Source organism: Dermacentor variabilis, unplaced genomic scaffold (genome assembly GCF_050947875.1).
Source record: "Dermacentor variabilis isolate Ectoservices unplaced genomic scaffold, ASM5094787v1 scaffold_17, whole genome shotgun sequence".
NCBI classification, from domain to species: Eukaryota; Metazoa; Arthropoda; class Arachnida; order Ixodida; family Ixodidae; genus Dermacentor; species Dermacentor variabilis.
In genome coordinates, this window is record NW_027460335.1 from 133,058 (window position 1) to 153,602 (window position 20,545).

The following is a 20,545-nucleotide window of genomic DNA, read 5'->3' on the forward strand; positions in this document are numbered from 1 at the left end:
CACTGATAGGGATCAAGGATTTTGCTCAGCTCAAGGAAATGAATGAGTCGCCGATTAATCATTTTTTCAAACACCTTACAAATGCAACTCGTGAGGGCTATGGGGCGGTAACTTGCCACTGAGGAGGGGTCCTTGCCTTGTTTCAATACAGGGACTACAATGGCTTCCTTCCATGCGGTTGGAAGGTACCCTGCATCCCAAATGGTGTTGAAAAGTGTGAGTAGTGTAACCTGCGTGTCATTGTGTAAGTTTTTGAGCATTTCGTACATGATTCTGTCAGATCCCGGTGCAGAGCTCTTGCATGAGCTCAAGGCAGCCCTGAACTCGGCAATGCTGAAAGGGCAGTTGTACGATTCATTCTGCAGACATTTTCTTTTGAGTGGCTTACATTCTTCTATTTGCTTATACTTCAGGAAGGATTTCGAATAATGTTTTGAACTTGACACACTCTCAAAGTGCTCCCCAAGTGAGTCTGCCTGATGTTGCAGCGTATCACCCTGTGTGTTTACCAGAGGGAGTGAATATGTTTGTCTCCCTCTAATTCTATTTACGCGGTTCCAGACTTTCGCCTCCTCTGTAAACGAGTTGATGTTCGATAAAAACTTTTGCCAACTCTCTCTTCTGGCCTGTCGGCGGGTTCTCCTGCCTTGAGACTTAACTTTCTTAAAGTTAACAAGATTCTCTGCAGTGGGTGAAGCACGTAGCAACCCCCACGCTTTGTTTTGATTCCTACGTGCGACTCTACATTCATCGTTCCACCACGGGACATGGCGTTTGCATGCCGAGCCACTTACTTCACGTATGCATTTAAATGCGACATCTATTATGAATGCTGTAAAAAACTCGACTGCAGCGTCAATTCCTAACGAAGACAGGTCAGCCCATGAGATACTAGTTAGAGATCGAAATTTCTCCCAATCAGCTGTCTCAATCTTCCACCTAGGAGCGTATGGTGGATATTCGTTTTCTTTATATGATCTTAGCAGTATAGGGAAGTGGTCGCTACCGTAAGGGTTGTCGGTAACTTCCCATTCAAGTTCAGACAGTAGTGACGGGGAGACTAGGCTAAGATCTATTGAAGAAAATGTTCTGTTTGCAAGAGAATAGTATGTCGCTTCCTTCTTATTGAGTAGACAAGCACCAGAAGAGAAAAGGAACTGTTCAACAAGACGTCCTCGCGCATCTATACGAGGGTCGCCCCACAGGTAGTTGTGTGCATTGAAGTCGCCAAGAACCAGATAAGGTTCTGGCAATTCATCTATAAAGGATTGAAATTCATGTTTAGTTAATTTGTGATGTGGGGGTATATAAAGCGAGCAAATAGTGATGAGTTTGTTTAGCAGAACAGCTCGCATCGCCACTGCCTCAAGGGGCGTTCGTAGCTGTAAAGGTTGACATGCTATACTTTTATGAGTGAGAATCGCCACACCACCCGATGATGCGACGGCATCATCGCGATCTTTGCGAAACGTAACATACGTACGGAGAAAGTTTGTGTGTTTGGATTTTAAGTGTGTTTCCTGTAAACACAGCACTTTTGGATTATGTTTGTGGATGAGTTCTTGCAAATCATCAAGGTTTCTAAGAAGACCTCGGACATTCCACTGAATTATTTGTGTATCCATTTTTAAAGTAAATTGGTGCTGTGCTTACGGAAACGGAAGTGATGCCTTAGATTACAGAGCCCTTTCGAGGCCCTGTAACCAGGGTTTTGCTCTTTTTGAAGCGTTCGAGGGAACCTCGCTGCTCCTTAGGCGCCTGGTGCGCCTTGAGAATAGGTGTAGTGTCCATTGCCTCTTGTGAGGCGCCGGACACCTGCTCTTGCGAGCGAGAAGTTTCCCGAGAGGGTCCCGCCTTGGAGGGCAAGACCCCTGCGCCCACCAGCCCGGAGGTCGATGGGGCACCCTGCGGGATTTGGCTGCGCCGGCTGTTGCCAGCGCTGGGAGGGGCCGGGGAGATTGGGGCACCCTCTGCTGCGCCCACCTTCGGGGTCGATGGTCCCCCCTGCTGTGTTGACGGAGCAGCGCTAGCTGCGACCGCCGCGGGGGCAGATGGCGTAACTGCCGACTCACTACTTGTAGGCGGACAGCCGCCGGAGGCCGTTGTGACGCTGCCCCCTTACGCGCCACATCGGCAAAGCTGCTCTTAGACAGGTATGACACCCGCCTCCGTGCCTCTTTGAAAGTGATATTTTCTTTTACTTTTATGGTCACAATTTCTTTTTCTTTTTTCCAGGACGGGCAGGCGCGCGAGTATGCGGCATGCTCGCCATCACTGTTGACACAATGTGGGGTGTTCTGGCACGTTTCGGAGGAATGTTCTTTGTCACTGCACTTGGCACAAGTCAGACGGCCTCGACAGTTCTGTGAACTGTGGCCGAAACGTTGGCACTTAAAGCATCTGAGTGGATTGGGAACGTATGGTCGAACACGAAGTTTGATATAACCAGCCTCGATGGACTCGGGAAGGACACTTGAGCCGAAAGTGAGTATCAGGTGTTTCGTCTTGATCTCTTTTCCATCTCGCCTCATCTTAATTCGTTTGACATTGATAACATTCTGGTCACTGAAGCCCTCCAAGAGTTCAGCCTCAGTGAGCTCCATCAAGTCATCGTCAGAGACAACACCACGGGTGGTGTTCATCGTGCGGTGCGGGGTTATAATTATCTGGGTTTCCCCAAATGACACTAGTGTTGACAATTTTTCATATTGTTTTTGATCGCGGAGCTCCAAGAGGAGATCCCCGCTTGCCATCCTCGACGCCTTATATCCAGGACCAAAGGCTTCAGTCAATGACTTCGAAACAAGGAAGGGTGAGATAGTTCTTACTGGTTTATCTGGTTTTGCAGAATGGATAACATGAAAGCGCGGGAACGATTCTTTTTGGCGGCCAAAAAATTGAAAGACTTCATCGGTGCGCCCTCTTTTCTGAGGGCGATCAGGTAGTGAAGGGAAGGAAGTAGCCATGTGTGGACGTGTAGTTTTCGGCAGCAACGCCAGCCACCCACCATGGAGTCCAACAAGGGGACGCTGCAGGGCCTGAAAAACAGGGCCTGCGAACGCCAGCTGTACGTTGCCACTATAACCCAATATGACATAACCAAGGTTGGCTACTCACACAAGGTTAACCCTTGCTGCCAGGAAGGTCGGAAGTAATAAAGAAATGAGAAGGAGACAGGAAAGGCGGAAAGTAAGGGAAAGACGAAGGTAATAGGGAGAGAGAGACAGGAAAAGGCAACTACCGATTTCCCCCGGGTGGGTCAGTCCGGGGGTGCCGTCTACGTGAAGCAGAGGCCAAAGGGGTGTGTTGCCTCCGCCGGGGGGCCTTAAAGGTCCAAACACCCGGCATCGGCTCAACCCCCAGGATCCCCTTTTCCCCGGACACGGCTAAGCCGCGCACGGCTACACGCGGGAAGGTCCAACCCTCGTGTGCTCGGGTACGTGGTGTCGCAACACACCAAACGCCTGCTGACGCAGACGCCCCTGCGGGGGACAGGGACCGAAGCAGTAGGACTAACTGCATGCAATGAAATGGATGTGGCCATCTGGTCCGCTAGTACGTTTCCCTCAATGCCCCTATGCCCAGGCACCCAGCATACAATCACATGTTGGTTGGATATATATGCTTTACACAGTACGGAGTAGAGTTCGTTAATTACCGGATTTTTGTGGTTACAGAATGACATCAAGGCCTTCACAACACTAAGGGAGTCCGTATATATAATTGATTTCTGGAGGTTTGATTTCTTTATATGCTTTACAACCGACAAGAGTGCGTAGGCCTCAGCCGTAAAGATACTGGTTTCCGGATGTAGTACGTCGGATTCTGAGAAGGATGGACCGACGGCTGCATAGGACACCCCGTCGCGTGACTTCGATGCATCTGTGTAGAACTCCGTGCAGGAATATTTGTACTGGAGTTCCCGGAAATGCATTTGGATTTCTATCTCAGGAGCATGCTTTGTCACTTGCACAAAAGATATATCGCATTGTATGAGCTGCCACTCCCAAGGAGGTAGCAGCTTCGCTGGATGCATTAGGCGGAGCTCAAGGAGTGGGACATGCATTTGATCACTAAGCTCCCTCACACGCAGCGAGAAAGGCTGTCTTACGGAGGGACGATTATGAAAGAGTGTAGCATATGTCATATTGTTAACGGTATTGAAACATGGATGTTGAGGGTTAGAGTAGACTTTCAGGAAATATGTTTGGCTGATGTATGTTCTCTGCAGATGTAGTGACCACTCATTTGATTCTGCATATAAACTTTCGATGGGACTTGTTCTGAAAGCTCCAGTGGCCAGTCGGATTCCTAGATGGTGGACCGGATCTAGCATCTTTAGCGCGCTCGGGGCTGCAGAATGATAGATCACGGCACCATAGTCCAACCTTGATCGAATGAGGCTCTTGTAAAGGTTCATTAAACATTTGCTGTCGCTGCCCCATGTTGTGTGGGATAGCACTTTAAGTAAGTTCATTGTTTTTAAGCATTTGACCTTGAGGTACTTTATGTATGGAATAAAGGTTAATTTCGAATCAAGTATGATGCCTAAGAACTTGTGTTCTTTGTTCACAGGAATTTGCTGGCCATTCATTACGATACTGGGTTCTGCAGTAAGCCCTCTCTTTCTTGTGAAAAGCACACAAGAACTTTTGTTGGGGTTAACTTTAAATCCGTTTTCTTCTGCCCATTTGGACACTTTGTTCAAGCCCTGTTGAACTTGCCTCTCACATACAGTAAGGTTGCAGGATTTGAAACCTATCTGTATGTCGTCTACGTAAACAGAATAAAAAATGGCTGGCGGTAATGAAGCACGAAGGGTGTTCATTTTCACGATGAAGAGAGTGCAGCTGAGTACACCTCCTTGAGGTACACCAGTTTCCTGTATAAAAGGTCGCGACAATACATTGCCGACTTTCACGCGGAATGTACGGTCGGACAAATAGCTTTCAATTAGCACGAGCATATTGCCACGGATGCCAATTCCCGACAAGTCTCTCAAGATTCCATAGCGCCACGTAGTGTCGTACGCCTTCTCCATATCGAGGAATACGGATAGGAAATATTGTTTATGTAGAAAGGCGTCGCGAATGTTTCCCTCAATGCGCACAAGGTGATCGGTTGTGGACCGCCCTTCTCTGAAGCCACACTGAAAGGGATCGAGGATATTGTTGAGTTCAAGGAAATGTACTAGTCTGCGGTTAACCATTTTTTCAAAAAGCTTACAAATACAGTTTGTAAGGGCTATCGGACGGTAACTTGCCGCCAAGGAAGGGTCCTTGCCCTGTTTAAGAACAGGAACCACAATCGCTTCTTTCCATGTGGATGGGAGGTATCCCGTAGCCCAAATAGCGTTGAAAAGTGTAAGTAGTGTAATTTTGGTGTCAGTATGTAAATTTATGATCATGTCATACATGACTCTATCAGGTCCCGGTGCAGAGCTTTTGCATGTGGTCAAAGCAGCTCTCAACTCTGCAATACTGAACGGCCCGTTATAAGGTTCATTTTGTCTGGATTTTTGTATTATTGGCTTACATTCTTCTATTTGTTTGTATTTCAAAAATGATTGCGAATAGTGGTTTGAACTCGACACGCTCTCAAAGTGTTCTCCAAGTGTGTCCGCCTGATCTTTCTGTGTTTCATCTTGTGTGTTCACCAAAGGGAGTGAATATGTTTGTCGCCCTTTTATCCTATTGACCCTGTTCCAGACTTTGGTCTCATCTGTATAGGAGTTGATACCAGATAAAAACTTCTGCCAACTCTCTCTTCTGGCTTGTCGGCGGGTTCGCCTGCCTTGGGATTTTACTTTTTTAAAATTGATAAGATTCTCCGCAGTGGGGGAGGCGCGTAGCATCCCGCACGCTTTGTTCTGTTTCCTACGAGCAATCCTACAATCGTCGTTCCACCACGGGACACGCCGTTTGCACGCCAATCGATTTACTTGTGATATACATTTAGTTGCGGCATCTATTATGTAGGCTGTAAAATATTCCACGGCAGCATCAATTCCTAACGAGGACATGTCATCCCATGATATACTGGTTAAGTTTTGGAATTTCTCCCAGTCTGCTGTCTCAGTCTTCCACCTAGGAGCCTGTGGTGGATATTCGTCTTCTTTAAGTGTTCTTAATAGTACGGGGAAGTGGTCGCTTCCGTAGGGATCGCTGGTAACTTCCCATTCTAGTTCAGGCAGTATGGACGGAGAAACTATGCTCAGATCAATTGAAGAAAAAGTATTGTTTGCAAGACAGTAATATGTGGGTTTCTTCTTATTGAGAAGGCACGCACCAGAATGGAAAAGGAACTGTTCAATAAGACGACCTCGCGAATCTATACGAGAGTCGCCCCACAGAGAGCTGTGCGCATTGAAATCGCCAAGAACAACGTAAGGTTCTGGCAATTGATCAATAAAGGATTGGAATTCGTGCTTCGTTAATTTGTAATGTGGGGGTATGTAAAGAGAGCTAATGGTGATGAGTTTGTTTAGGAGTACAGCTCGAACCGCCACTGCTTCGAGAGGCGTTTGTAGCTGTAAAAGTTGACATGCAATGCTCTTATGAATAGCAATGGCAACACCGCCCGATGATGCGACAGCACCATCGCGATCTTTGCGAAATGTTATATACTGTCGGAGAAAGTTTGTGTGTTTGGGTTTTAAGTTTGTTTCTTGTAAACACAGCACTTTGGGATTGTGTTTGTGGATTAGTTCTTGAACATCATCAAGGTTTCTAAGGAGACCTCTGACGTTCCATTGAATTATCTGTGTATCCATATTGGAGGTCAATAGGTGCTGTGTTTACGGAAACGGAAGAGATGCCTTAGCATACAGAGCCCTTTCGAGGCCCTGTAACAGGGGTTTTGCTCTTTCTGAAGCGTTCGAGCGAGTGTCGACGCTCCTTCGGCGCTAGGTGCGCCTTGAGGATAGGTTTTGTGTCCATTGCCTCTAGTGAGGCGCCGGACACGTGCTCTTGCGAGCGAGAAGTTACCAGGGAAGATCCCGCCTTGGAGGGCAAGACCCCTGTGCCCACCAGCCCGGAGGTCGATGGGGCTCCCTGAGGGATTTGGCTGCGCCTGCTGTTGCCAGCGCTGGAAAGGGCCGGGGAGGTTGGGGCAGCCTCGGCTGCGCCCACCTTCGGGGTCGATGGCCCCGTTTGCTGAGTAGGCGGAGCAGCGCTAGCTGCAACCGCCGCGGGGGCAGATGGCGTAACTGCCGACTCACTGCCGGTGGGTCGGACAGCCACCGGAGGCCGCTGTGACGCTGCCCCCTGACGCGCCACTTCGGCAAAGCTTTTCTTTGGCAGGTACACTACCCGCCTGCGTGCCTCTTTGAAGGATATATTCTCTTTTACTTTGATCGTTACTATTTCTTTTTCCTTCTTCCATGAGGGGCACGACCGCGAGTACGCGGCGTGATCCCCGTCACAGTTTACACAGTGGAAAGCGTTCTCACAAGCTTCAGAGGTGTGTTCTTGGGCACTACATTTAGCACAAGTCTGGCGGCCTCGGCAGCTCTGCGAGCTGTCACCGAAGCGCTGGCATTTGAAACAACGGAGTGGGTTTGGCACGTACGGCCTAACACGGAGCTTGATGTACCCGGCCTCGATTGACTCGGGCAAGATAATTGATCCAAAAGTAATTATTAGGTGCTTCGTCTGGATCTATTTACCATCCCGCCTCATCTTAATTCTTCTGACGTTGATCACATTTTGTTCGCTGAAGCCCTCCAGGAGCTCCGCCTCAGTCAGGTCAATCAAATCATCATCTGACACAACACCACGGGTGGTGTTCATTGTACGGTGTGAGGTTACTGTTATGGGGGTCTCCCCAAATGACACTAGTTTCTGTATATTCTCATATTGTTTCAGATCGCGGAGCTCCAAGAGGAGGTCACCGCTTCCCATTCTCGACACCTTGTAACCTGGACCAAAAACATCAGTCAAGGACTTTGAGACAGGGAATGGGGAAATGTTTCGAACTGCTTTGTTTGGCTTTTCAGAGTGGATAACGTGGAAGCGCGGGAAATTCTGGATTTGGTGTCCAAAAAACTTGAAGACATCTTCGGTGCGCCCTCGTTTCTGAGGGCGATCAACAAGGGAGGGGAAAGAAGTTTCCATGAAAATATGTGTACATTCGGCAACAGCGCCGACCGCCCACCATGGAGCCCAACGAGGGGACGCGGCAGAGCTTGCATACAAGTCTGCACGACGCCAGTCGTACGCCGTCACTATAACCGAATATGGTTTACCCAAGGTTGGATAGCCACACAGGGTTAACCCTTGCCGCCAAGGAGAAAGGAAGTAAATAGAAGAGAGAAGAAGACAGGAAAGATGTAAAGTGAGAGATAAAGACGAAGGTTTGAGAAGAGAGAGACAGGAAAAGGCGACTACCGGTTTCCCCCGGGTGGGTCAGTCCGGGGGTGCCGTCTACGTGAAGCAGAGGCCAAAGAGGTGTGTTGCCGCCGCCGAGGGGCCGTAAAGGTCCAAACACCCGGCATTGGCTCAACCCCCAGGATCCCCTTTTCCCCGGACACGGCTAAGCCACGCACGGCTACACGCGGGAGGGTCCAACCCCCATGTGCTCGGGTACGTGGTGTCGCAACACACCAAACGCCTGCTGACGCAGACGGCCCTGCGGGGTTTATGACATTCTGTTCACTGAAACCCTCCAAGAGTTCAGCTTCAGTGAGCTCTAGCATGTCATCGTCCGAGACAACGCCGCGTGTGGTGTTCATCGTTCGGTGCGGAGTAACTGTTATTTGGGTCTCCCCAAATGAGACAAGTTTCGGCAGTTTCTCGTACTGATTCTTATCGTGGAGCTCCAAGAGAAGATCACCACTTGTCATTCTCGACGCCTTATATCCTGTTCCAAAAACTTCAGTTAAAGACTTCGAAACAAGGAACGGTGAAATGTTACGCACTAGTTTGTCTGGGTTTTCTGAATGGATTACATGATATCTAGGAAAGTTCTGGACTTGTCGTCCGAAAAACTGAAAGAGATCTTCGGTGCGCCCTCGTTTGTGAGGGCGATCAGGGAGTTTAGGAAAAGCGTTTTCCATGAGTACAGTAGGGTTTTCGGCCGCGATGCCGACCACCCACCATGGAGCCCAACAGGGGGACGTGACAGGAGTTCCTGCTAGAGAAACCCCGCCAACGCCAGCCGTACATCACTGCTATAACCAAATACAGCATAACCAAGGCTGGCTAGCTACACAAGGTTAACCCTTGCCGCCGGGAGACTAGGAAGTTAGCAGAAGTGAAGAGAAGACAGGAAAGATGAAAAAGGCGAGAGAGAAAGACGAAGATTGGAGAGGAGGACAGGAAAAGGCGACTGCCGGTTTCCCTCGGGTGGGTCAGTCCGGGGGTGCCGTCTATGTGAAGCCGAGGCCGAAGAGGTGTGTTGCCTCCGCCGGGGGGCCTTAAAGGTCCAAACACCCAGCATCGGCTCAACCCCCAGGATCCCCTTTTCCCCAGACACGGCTAAGCCGCGCACGGCTACACGCGGGAGGGTCCAACCCTCGTGTGCTCGGGTCCGTGGTGTCGCAACACACCAAACGCCTGCTGACGCAGACGCCCCTGCGGGGCGGAGGCCTTTCGATATTTTTCTTGAAGTCATTACAAATAATAACCTTCCTATGAGCTTCAGAAGCTCTTTGTCAGCTCAGTTGTCCTAAAGTGCCTTTCCAGTTGAGTTTATAGAAAAAAATCTCCTTTAGTACTTTATCGCTAAACAACTGGAAGGCTAAGTTTGCGCGCTCTTTCACGCGCAACGAGAACAAGACCTGTTCTTCTTTTTTTGAAGTCATTGTCACAGAAGTTCTGCACGTTGCACCGCACCACGTCGTGGTACAACGATGTAAACATAAAGAAAAGGCCGGAACAATGTAGGCTCCGTCGGTGCACATGTTACGCAAAACTGGCGACTTGTGTCCGCATTCCTTTGGCTGCCGTCAGTGACCCGCCATAGGAGCGCAGCGCGCTTTTTGAACTACCCCACCAAACATCCAAACTGGTTTCTCCGGCACTTCAGGAAAGGGCACCCACTCCCTACACTAGGAGAACCTTCCTAGCCTTTGTAGTGAAGGTCTCACGGCTGGCATTTTGAGTGTAGTTCCGATTTCCCCACCACGCGACAACCCTCTGTCATCTTTCATAATGTTTGGAAAAAGGATAAAGAATCTCGTCTTAGCCGCCGCAGAATGCTTTGGTGAAAGAGTGCCGACTGCTACAATCGCCGATGCTAAGCAGCGCTGATTCGATGTAGGACACAAGAGGGGGACCACTTCCAGGAACGCCGATTGATGACAAGTCCCCTTGCCGTGCAAAACTTCAAATGTTTACCTTGTGCGATACAGTTACGCTGACGCCGTCTCCCTCACCACACTAACAACAATATATCAGCACCAAAAATCCATGAAAAGCTGAAGGAAGGCGAGCAGACGCTGTGTACACAAAAGTTGAAATAAGCGGACAGAACTGGAAAGCGTCCCTCATCGCGTGCGCGGGACGTTGCCTTCTCTCCATTTCGAAAAAAATGTCTCGTTTCCTATTGTTCCACGAGTCGGCGGAATTCTTTTTGGCACTGGTCGGTGTGTCGAATATTGCGGACAAAGCCCTTGCAATGCTTCTCATGAGTATTTGCAGCGCTCGGGCGGCAGATTACATATGTCGTAATTAGGTGACATTTTCGGTCTGTGCCGCCCATGCACGAAGTGCAGGGCGTCAGCTCTCCCGCCCATGAAGTGACGTGAAAAACCGGGATTACTTCAAGCCTATTTACCTCATGCAGCAATGGCGGGAAATAGTTTCCGATTCCTTCGTCCACGTGCGTGCATGGTTTTAGCTCAAAATTGGTGGGAGATGGCCTATGAGGGAAACTTGAGAAGGATGGCATTTATATCGCCTAGTACATACAGATCGGTGCCCGGATGATGCAGGTAGCGCAAATGTGGGTCCCGCAATTCTGATGGTGCACAGAAATCATCCACGTTTGAAGTGCTCCCACTGCCTAAACAACTTATTCATGAATTCAGCAAGCGAACACGTGAAGGAAGGAATGGTACCCAAACAATACTGCTTCCCATGTCACTGTGTCCTCTGCAGATAAAAACAGGAGTAACAGAAGGCATTACGATAGAACTGATAAGTGTGACACTTTGATATACTTATTATGCGTACAAAAAATCTTTATTTTAAGAGTATATTTTAACGTTTGACATCTGTCAATTGCTGATGTCCACCTATTCGACGGTTTACTAAATTGCAGTTGATTATTCGAAACGTAAGTTAAGACAATGTGGCGGTTCGATCATTTGCGAGTGCGACAATTAGGCGGGTAAATACGATATATATTGGTACATGGGAAGACCAGCTACAGGAAATCGCCCTTGTCAAAAACTTCTCCGGGCGTCGGAACGAGAGTTGCAAAATTTCATAAAATATTGGGGTGCGTGAAAGAAACTGCTCTCTTTCATGTTTTTTTTTTCATAACAAATACGAAAAATTAACAACAAAGGACGATGCGCACAGAGCTATGAAAAATCCAACACATTTTTACATTGAGAAGAATATAACGTTTACATTATTGCATCACGGATGTCCCAGTAGAGCTTCTGGGTGCAACATATTGACAGGATTTCACGTCAAGGTTTCATTTCACATCGAAGCGTCAAGAGCGACATTTGTATCAATACGTGTCCGATTATTATCCACTTGATGAATCAACGCTTCACTGTGCAGTATACGAAGCCTTCCGGACATTGATGTTCGAGTGCATGTACAGAAGTTTTTGCACGCGATCTCCTGCGAGCCTGTTGCGTAACTTGGTGTGTGCATTTTCGAACTCAGACCGCTTTCTTTCACATGCTGCAAAAGAAAGGGGAATCTGAGGTATGCGAGAGGTGACGGGCCTCTAGGGTTGGTTGAAGCAAATTTTTTGCCACCACGTGGACTGATCCAGTTGGTTTGCAGACACACTTTCAGACATGTCGAAAGGAGTCGCATCGCAACAGAAGAATGCTGCGGGGAAGCGGTTCTTTTCTCGTTTTTTTTGTTTTATCCTGGTTAAAAAAACAACTGGAAATAAAGTTGTTTCCCGAAACCCCCAATGTTTCTTTCTACCGCGCGCATCTTCTGTCAGTGCACGTAGTGTTCGATTACTTTCGCCCGGCTTTCAATGCTACAGATCACGCAGCCATGCGTACTTTTCGCTGCACTCTGGAAAAGTAAGGCAAGCTCATTCTTGGGTGCTAATCCTATCGTTTAGGACAGGGAAACACTTGACAGCAGCTACAAATTCGAAGTTTGCAACTGTCCATTGAAGAATAGTTTTGCGGAAATAAAAAATCAGTAAGCGTGCAGCAAATTAGAATAGCGTATATAATGATGGCCTATTCGATTCCGTCGTCGAATTGAACAATCATTATTCGATTCATCTTTTTTAAGTATTCGGTTGGGTTTCAAATGATACTATTCGCGCATCCCTACAACATAGACAGCACGGTACACGTGGATAGGCTGTTTTATTGGGCTAGTAATCACGCACACTTCCGTCGCACGTGGTGTGGTGTCGCGGGGGCGATGGTGCTCCCGCTTTGTAGGCCGCGAGGCTCGCGCGCATAGTTTTGCAGGTCGCGTCATGCGAGTTTCAGAGCCACGGTACAGTGAAATGTTAATACAAGCGGTAGTGCAAAACGTTCGTTTCAGGAACCAAAGCTGCATGTTGGGCTTGTTGGTATGTTGTAATGGAGGGAATAGCCGCAGCGCATCAGAACCAGGACAAAACAACACAGACGACTTACACGTTTGGCATTAACTTTCAACAACGAGGAAATGCACACGCGTTCACCGCAGCTAGCACACTCTTAAACTTGCACCCTTTGGGCCGTACCTCGCCACACAATAATCATCTGTCGCGACCGCATTTCCTTTGATTAACACTGTGAGCCTGGAATTTCCCAGTCACGAACGGCATGTGCGTTATCAGAATGACACAGCATTATCGAAAGGAAAGAAGCGGGTGCGGCGTTTTCAAGGAACAAAACGCAAGCAAGACAGATGACGAAATTTGTTCTTTGGCAAATGTACACCCCGCTTCTCAATGCGAGCACTAATCGCGCAAATGTTAAGGTCACAATGGTCATCGTAAGCACTCGCGCGTACCATAGAGTAACCTAGTAAACGTGAAGAGCGGACACTCCCAGAGGCGCCGGCGGCCGAATTTGGCTCTCAGCGCACCTAACGGAATCGGCGAAGCGCGCCAGCCTCCAAGATGGACGCGCACGCTGTCGAACCTCGGAGGCTCCATTTTCAGTTTCGTTTCTTGCATTTTTTGTGCGAGTGACTCATACCTTTGATTAAATTGCGTGATTTCATGCAGGCGCTTGTGGCGCTGTTTATATGTTGTGACGAGGAGCGCGCAAGAGTGTTTCACTCATGTTCGTTTCATTTAAATTCATATTTCCTATTTCAAGCTGTAACTTAGCGCAACAATCATGCCAACTGCCGAAGTAGAACTTTATCGCTTATGATATTGTACGTCTAGCAACTCACGCCAAAAGGTGTATCGTAAATAAATATGTCGTGATACGTAAATATAGATGAACTTACTGCACAGTCAAGAACACGAAAATAGCAAACATTTTATTGCAGCAAGATTGTAAGAGGCAGATACATTAAAACGGGCAGAAACAGCGAAATGCAAATACGGGAGTCACACGGCGCACTTTTAAACGCGATCAAGCCCCATCCGATTTCAATTTCTCAGTCACGATTGGTTCTCTTGCGCAAGCTGCGCGATGGCGCCAATATCAGTCGCGAATTTCAATCCGGATCGGACTTGTTTGGGATCGAAAGTGGTCGTGTGACACCGGTATAATGGAGAATAGTCGGAAATGACTGGCGTGATGGCAATGACTTTGCACGAGCAAAATACATAGAAGACGTGTTGCAACTATCCTGATAATGAAAAAGAAAACTGCAAATACACGACCGCAATTAATTGGCTCAATATGGGATTCCTTTAGAAAGAATAAAAATATGGCGTTTTTTTTTTCTTGTACTTCTGCAATGGAAGGTGAATTAGGGCAGCAGAATTATGTGAATGGTAGCGTGCCGAAATAAAATGGCTGAAAAAATAATTGAGCAGGCGCCAACATCCTCATCTCGAATGTGTAAGCCAGTGTGTCCGTCATTACACAGCTGCAATTCAGCACTTCGTGTCAGGGGTCTTCACCTGCTGTCTTCGAATACTTGGAATTTCGCCCTTGAGTATGCGTGATGTGCTTTGGCTGTGCAGTGTATCTTGAGGAAATGGTGGAGATTCTTGCAATACGTAGAATGACGAACAGAAGGTAAGCAATACTGGAGGCTTCAAAGCTGTTGAATGTAGACGCTATGTTCCTTCGTATAAGCAGTATTGGAGCCTGCAAAGCTTTATAATGGAGGCGCCGAGTTCCTTCATGCAATGCGTATTTTATTTTTGGTTAAGGAAGCACTGTTATAAAGGCTAAGAAACAAGGAACTTTCAACGGTAACGACTCCATACACAATTAAAACATGAAAACACGTATTTTCAGCCCAACGCAGAACAGCTAACAACGCTAGATGTTAGTTAGTTAAATGGGGGTTTAATGGCGCAAAAGCGGCTGAGGCTATGCTGCGCCAAACACGAGGTGTTTAAAAATTACGTTTATGAAGGAAAAGGCTTTGTTAATCTATATTTTATGTAAAAACCCAGTGTCGTGTAGAAATTTACGGACGTCACATAATGGGACTAGCGGATCATCACCTAAAATTAGAGCGGGGTGTAAAGGTATGTGTAATTGATATAACTTGTGCAAAAGTGTTCGTCTGTGTGTTTCAGTCTGCATACATGTGAGTAATATGTGCATAACTGTTAGTGGCTGTTGACATTTCTCGCATGTTGGTGTGTCTTCTTTCGTAAGTAAGTAATTGTGCGTGAGGTGTGTGTGCCCAATGCGTAGTCGGCATAGAACTACTTCGATGAACCGCTCCTGATGATTGCATGACTTCCACTCGCCTACTATGGGTTTCGTGAGATGTAGCTTGTTGTCGGCACAACGGTCCCATTCGCGTTGCCATTTTACCGTGAAGGCTTTTCTAATTGCACGGATGCTATCATTATATGGTAGTTTCGTGTTTGTAATATTTTTGTATGCTGCCATCAGTGCACAGCTATCAGCTGCTTCGTTACCTGGTATCCCGACATGGCTTGGGACCCAACAGAAACGAATTGACCTCCCGTATTCGTTAAGCACCAACATGTTTAAAATGTCTCCTATCAGGGGTTCACACTCAGATTTCAACTGTAGAGCTTTCAGTGAGCTTAAAGAGTCAGTGTATATGACTGCATGTTCGTGTTTATCAGTTATAATCTTTTTAACAACAACCCAGATAGCGTAAACTTCAGCCGTGAAAACAGAAGCGTGTTGTGGTAATCGAATACTTGTTTCCCATTTTTCCGCTACGGCCCCCACACCCACGTGGTCTTTTGTTTTAGAGCCATCAGTGTAATATTGCATGTTATTTTGATATTTGTCCTGAAGTGCACGGAATTCTTGTATAATGTGTTCGTGTGGGATGTCTCTTTTCTTTAGATGTGTTAACGTCCAATCACATAAGTGTGTGAAATCGTACCACGGAGCCAGTCGTTGTGGTTTCTTGGCAACCTGGAGGACTTCGTGGGGAATGTCATAATCCCGACAGTATTGCTCATACCGCAGGACAAGTGGCCTAATCGAGTTCGGTTTATTTGTGTAGTGTAAGCGTGTGTTGCATTGTGTGAGGATGTTGTAGCATATGTGTTGGGGTGATGACTGAATTTTGAGTGCGTAGGAAAATGTGAGGAATGCTCTGCGCTCCTGTAAGGAGGGTTCATTACACTCGACGTATAAACTTGGAATAGGTGAAGTTCGGTAGGCACCACTTGCCAGTCGCAGTCCGAGGTTATGTACCGGATCAAGTCGTTGGATGTAGGACTGTCTGGCTGAACCGTAAACCACGGAGCCGTAGTCTAAAAGGCTACGCACAAGAGACCGGTAAACACGTAAAAGGCAGGTTCGGTCGGAACCCCAGTGCTTATGGGACAAAATTTTAAGAATATTTAGAGCTTTATTTGCTTTGATCTTTAGTGCTTTTATGTGAGTTAGGAAGTTCAGTTTAGTGTCAAAGGTTACTCCTAAAAACTTATGATCTTGTTTCACCGGCAGTATGGTGTCGTTCAATTTTAGAACTGGATCGCTGTGTAGCCCTCGTTTCTGAGAGAACAAAACAGTAACTGTTTTCTGTGTGGAGAAACGGAAACCATTTTTGTTAGCCCATTGCGTAAGCTTATTTATTGTCATTTGAAGTTGCCTTTCACAGGTTGGCAAATTTGAGGCGCGGCAAGCCACTTGGAGATCGTCTACGTAAACAGAGTGCATAAGAGACGACGGTATAATCTTATTAACTGAGTTCATTTTTACTATAAACAGTGTCGTGCTGAGAACACAGCCTTGTGGAACGCCATTTTCCTGCGTAAACGTATGAGAATGTACTGTACCCAGACGTACCTGAAATGTTCTATTAGATATAAAGTCAGCTAGGCAATTTAGCATTTTACCACGGATGCCGAGGTCAGCCAGGTCTCTTAAAATTCCGTATCTCCATGTGGTATCATAGGCTTTTTCCAAATCGAAGAAAACTGCAAGACACTGTTGTTTGTGTAAAAACGCATATCGAATTTCATGTTCTAGACGGACAAGATGGTCAGTAGTTGAACAGCCCTTTTGATATCCACACTGGTGGGGGTCTATGAGGTTTCTTGATTCTAAGATAAATGAGAGTCTAATATTGATAATGCTTTCATATGATTTTGCCAGACAGCTTGTGAGGGAAATGGGTCTGTAGTTGCTTGCGGATGTTGGGGATTTACCGGCTTTTAGAAATGGAACTACTATTGCTTTTTTCCATTCTTCGGGCATTATACCAGATTCCCAGATTATGTTGAAAAACTTAAGGAGAGCTTCTACAGATGCCTGGGATAGATGAGCCAGCATGGCGTAGTGAATACGGTCATGTCCTGGCGCTGTGTTTTTACCTGCAGAAAGGACTCTGTTTATTTCTTGTTGTGTGAGGGGGGAATTGTACGGTTCATTTAACGCGCCAGTAGTGGGTAGCTTCTGTTTTTCAGCAGACTGTTTGTACTGTAAGAATTCCTTCGTATAATTTCCTGAACTGGATACATCACGGAAATGTTCGCCAAGTATATCTGCCTGTTCTTGTATTGTTGTTTGTGTGTCTGGACTTGTAAGTAACGGTATTGTGTAAGATGAGTAATCTCCCCGAAACTTTCCTACCTGTTCCCACATGCGTTTAGACGTAACTGTACTGTTTATGGAAGATACGTATTTCTTCCACGATGATTTTTCTGCCTGCCTTCTGATAAATCGTGCCTTGGCTTTGGCCTGTTTAAAGCATAAAAGGTTGGTATAGGTGGGGTGTCTTCGTAACATACCCCAGGCCCTATTTTGAAGCTTTTTGGTTTCTGTGCACTCGGGGGTCCACCAGGGGAAACTTTTCTTGCGCACAAGAGTGGATGTTTGAGGTATTGCCTTTTCTGCCGCTGAAACTAAAACTGTAGTGAACTTCTCATTAATTTCATTTACATTGAGTTCATTTAAACAGACATCTTCAAGTTTTGCATGTTTCATAAAAAGTGGCCAGTCGGCAAGATGTATTTTCCAGCGACGTGGCTTAGAGTTTATTGTAGGTAATGTGGATGAGAGCTTGATAAATGCCGGCAAATGATCACTTCCATATGAAGTGTCGGGGACTTCCCATTTAAAATCGCTAAAAACAGACGGTGAGCAGAAGGCTAAATCTAGACAGCTGAATTTGCGTGAGCTTGGTGAGAAATATGTTGGTGAACCCGAGTTTAAAAGACATATGCTGCTAGACAAAATAAAATCTTCGATTACTTGCCCTCTTTGGTCTGTTCTATCGCTACCCCAGAGGCTACAATGGGCATTAAAATCTCCTACCAGAATAAAAGGCTCCGGCGACTGGTGTATTAGATTTTCCAGTTGTCTAATAGTAAAATGAGTATGGGGTGGGATGTAAAGTGAACAGATGGTGATGGTTTTATGCGATAGAACGGTGACGGCAACAGCCTCGAAAGAAGTATTCAGTTGAACATTTCGTGTAGGGGTGCCGCCATGAACGACTATGGCGACTCCTCCTGACAAACGGCTAGAGTGTTCGCGGTCTTTTCGGACAACGGTGAAACCTTTGAGAATGTTAGTATTTTTTGGACCAAGATTCGTTTCTTGGAGACACACTGCAACTGGCCAAAAAGTGTTGATAATGTCTTTGATGTCACCTATATTGTGTATAAGACCTCTGCAATTCCAGTGAACAATGAAAGCCATGTTTCTAAAATGAAAAATGTAGTGGTGTTTGCGAACTTAAAAAACTAAAGGTGACATGCGATACGGGACAGTACACGTTTAATGGGCGGTAACCGTTCAGGTTGCCTGTCCCTTTTTCTGTAGAGTTATAAGGACCTTGTCCTTCTTAGGGCGCTCAGAAGAGCGCTGTTCTTTTGGCGTCAATGACGCCGGGGTTTTAGTGTCGACCTCCATTGCCTTCTCTGAGGCGCTGGATGATCGAGAGCCAGGCGCCGAGACACGCGCCTCGGGCCTTGGCATTCTGTTTAGCCTGGGAACCTGCGGGACGGCTGTCTGCAGGGCCGTCTTGGATGATGGTGGAGTAGCAGTAGCTGCTGCCACCGAGGGGGCGGATGGAGTTGCTACAGGACCACTGACTGTGACCTCTGTAGACTCCTGAGACCGATGTGGCGCTGCCCCCTGTCGCGCCACATTGGCATAGCTTATTTGAGGTAAGAGTGAAAGCCTCTTCCTTGCTTCAAAAAATGAAATCTTTTCTTTTACTGTGAGAGCAATCACTTCCTTCTCCTTCTTCCAACCGGGACATGATCGTGAATACGCTGGATGATCCCCTTTGCAGTTCACACAGCGTGGGGGAGCGTTACAGTTTTCAGATGGGTGATCGTTGGCACTGCATTTCGCGCATGTTTCTTTGCCTCTGCATGATTGTGATGCGTGGCCGAACCTCTGGCACTTAAAACATCGCCTCGGGTTCGGTATGTATGGCCTGACATTTATCTTTAGGTATCCTGCGTCGAGAGAAGTGGGAAGAATACTAGTACCAAATGTGAGGATCACATGTTTGGTCGGGAGTTGTTCATTGTTTCTTCGGATTGTAATTCTCTGTACTTTAATGACATTCTGTTCTTGGAACCCTTCGAGAAGTTCCTCGTCACTCAAGCTGAGAAAATCTTCCTCTGAGATAACGCCCCTGCTGGTGTTTAGGGAGCGATGGGGAGAAATCGTGACTTTGATTTCACCAATACTGGCGAGTTCGGACAGCTTTGGCACTTGTTCTTTGTTTCTCAGTTCTATAAGTAGGTCTCCACTGGTCATTTTCGAGGCTTTATAGTCTTTGCCAATTTTTTCTACAAGGCATTTCGCCACCAAGAAAGGAGATAGCTTACGCATGCTTTGTGATCCTTCACTATGCAAGACGTGGTAACGTTGGAAGTTGTCTATGTCGGTTCGGAGGGTGAATTGAAAAGCTGCATCGGCGCGGCCTCTTTTCAGAGGCCGATCTGGAAGTCGCGGAAAAGCTTCTGCCATAATATGGTTTGAAATTCGGCGGCGGTGGTAGCCACCCACCACCGAGCCCAACAAGGGGACGCTACAGGTTGTGAGCAACCTGCACACGCCAGCTATGCACCGCCACTATAACCTAATGCATATAACCAAGACTGGATATACTACACACGGTTAACCCTTGCCGCCAGGAAATTCGGAAGTAAGAAGAAGTGAAAAGAAGACAGGAAAGATGAAAAGGCTAGAGAGAAAGTCGAAGATTGAAGAGGAGGACAGGAAAAGGCGACTGCCGATTTCCCCCGGGTGGGTCAGTCCGGGGGTGCCGTCTACGTGAAGCAGAGGCCAAAGAGGTGTGTTGCCTCCACCGGGGGGCCTTAAAGGTCCGAACACCCGGCATCGGCTCAACCCCCAGGATCCCCCTTTCCCCGGACACGGCTAAGCCGCGCACGGCTACACGCGGGAGGGTCCAACTCTCGTGTGCTCGGGTCCGTGGTGTCGCAACACACCAAACGCCTGCTTGCGCAGACGCCCCTGCGGGGTAACAACGCTAGAGCGCACATAGCCTGCTACAGAGGTTGGGAGAGAGCGCATCATTGCCATACTGCGAATATTGCACGTGTACCGCTTTAGAAATAACTACATGCCTTTTGCAGAACTAGAGCACCATACTTTTTTCAGCAGTCGCCGCGCGTATCATAAAGCTCTCTGCCCCGAACGGCATGTGGTCATAGGCCACCCTTCTTAATGAACCATTTTTTTATTTTCTAACTTTGTCATTGTATCGAACGTGCATCGCAGCACGGACGCTGCCGCATCGCTGTTATCGCTAGCATCACCGCTTATTGCTGCACACAAAAA